This window comes from Psammomys obesus, unplaced genomic scaffold (genome assembly GCF_907164565.1).
Source record: "Psammomys obesus unplaced genomic scaffold, mPsaObe1.curated_primary_1811, whole genome shotgun sequence".
NCBI lineage: Eukaryota > Metazoa > Chordata > Mammalia > Rodentia > Muridae > Psammomys > Psammomys obesus.
The window spans coordinates 916-3,122 of NW_026596046.1; the positions used below are offsets into that span (position 1 = coordinate 916).

Below are 2,207 nucleotides of genomic sequence, written 5' to 3' on the forward strand. Positions count from 1 at the left end.
TGGGGAGAGTTCTCAAGCCAGTTTTGAATGACGCCCATGACCCACAGGCTACTTGCAGTACACATTCACATTGAAGCCAAACCCCTATTTCTACCCTGAGGAAAACCTCAATCACACAGGAGAAAGCAAAGTAAAGTTAAAAAAAAAGCCACAATACGTGAAATTTTTAACTTTGAGAAGACCTGTGCCAACAGAGGCCATTCCATCCTAGATGTCTGAGGACATCCACGGCATGCCCTCATTCAACAGATTTCCTAGAAGAATATCATCTGTTTCAAAGAGGCACCCCACCGCAATGTTGGTAACACACACGGATATCATCCAAAACAGATTCCAATCAACTAATTCATACACGGGTCCACAAGGCTCATGTCCCTGTCTGTCTTCAACAGAGGGATATCATTCCTTTATCACATGGAGTGTTTGAATGTCCCAGAATACAAAAATAAAATAAAATAAAATAAAATAAAATAAAATAAAATAAAATAAAATAAAATAAAATAAAATAAAATAAATACATTAGAGCTGTCTCTCCTGCCTGCAATCACTATCTTGGCTCCTAAATACCTTCAAGGAAGGGTATCTGAGAAAATGTCAGGCACACAGCAACACACAGTTTTAATCTTTTCCCTCAATTTGGGGTTTTACTCTCAAAAGTCACCACATTCCCTCAAGCCCTAGGAGGCTCTGTCACAGGACTCTTATCTTTTGCAGGATTGATTCCAGACTCTCTCTGGTTAGCAGCACTGCAGTATAACTGCTACTTCACCAGTTACAAGAAGATGACACGCAAGGCCTCACTGTCATAGTAGGGAGAGCTGAGGCCACTGCCACAAGCCTCCAGAGGCTTCAATGTGCCTGTAGAGCACACAAGGTCGTTATTACTAATCCTCCTAGGATCTGGGCAATGTATCTCTTTAACACCAAAGCCAGCTTACCAGTGTGCCCCCAGAGGCCTGCCTTCCCAAAGGACCAACTCTTCTAGCAGACTATTGAGGGCACAGCCCATCTAGAGGCAGTCTGGTATAGCTGCAGAACAGGAAGTGCAGTGGAGTGGTGTGCCCACCTGAGTCTCACCCCAGAGATTGTGGGAGACCCACTGATGCAGGACCTAATTTTCAATGAAAGGAAAGGTAGTAAGTTTTCACTCATTTTCTTCAGCTTTCCAAGGAATGTTAACTGGCAGTCATCACTGATCCATGCACACAGGAGTATACTCTTACAAGGACTTTCATGAAACTGTGGGTTCTGTGAGTGTAGGTTAAGTAAGAAGAATTACACTTCCTTCCCCAGCCTGGTACAAGGAGCAACGGGACCAAGCTTCAAACATCTAAGCACACAGAAGCCAGCAGCCTGTTCCAGAATGCAGAAATTGTAGATCCTTGCAGCTACTGCTAAACTTGGTGTAAGTGGGAATGTATGGCATAGCAAATAATATGGATGGTCAGACCATACCTGCAATGTCAACACTCCTTTCCCAAACTTTCCATCCTGGCTTTCCAGACCATGGAGTATATTGTCCCAAGGTATTCTCAGGGAAATATTGAATGTGGATAGGTAGATAGAAGCAGTTTTGAAACATTTGCCTCCTTCCAGGTCATTAACAACATTTTCTGAGAATCTATAACTTCACAGAAATAATTTTTGTTCTCCACCCTTTTTGTTGCTCCATCATCCACAGAATGTTCATATGTAAATGAGAGCACCTCCAGAAACATCAGCCTGGAACAGTGCTGGCTATTTACAGTAATAAGGGCCATTTTTACTCACATTAGCCCTATGGAGTACTAAGATTCTGCCCTGGCCATATTTCCTAGTAAATCGATGACTCCATATCCATCTCTGTCCAGTATGAGGGCATCTTCCATATTTACAACAATCTGCATGGTTCTACAGAACCCAGTTTTTGAACAATCCAGTGGGGTATCCCTGAAGCAGAAAGACATACAAGGTACATACTTACCCATAAGTAGATATTAGACATAAAATATAGGATAAAAATACTAAAATCTGTACACCTAAAGAAGTTAAGCAAGAAGGAAGACCCTGGGTAGGATAATCAGTCCTCATTTAGAGAGGCAAACTGAATGGACATCAGAAGAGGGAGAAAACAGGGTACAGGGCAGGATCCTACAACAGAGGGCCTCTGTAAGACTCTACCTGCAGTGTATCAAACCAGATGTTAAGACTCATAGTCAAACTTTGGG

General features: G+C 42.4%; 1 non-coding gene across 1 annotated transcript; it reads right to left on the bottom strand.

Moving 5' to 3' along the window:
• Positions 1–1,107: 1,107 nt before the first annotated feature.
• On the bottom strand, positions 1,108–1,199 carry LOC129688772 (small nucleolar RNA SNORD116). The gene has a single exon (XR_008721992.1). It is a non-coding gene; the product is annotated as a small nucleolar RNA SNORD116 (small nucleolar RNA).
• Between the last annotated feature and the right edge of the window lie 1,008 nt (positions 1,200–2,207).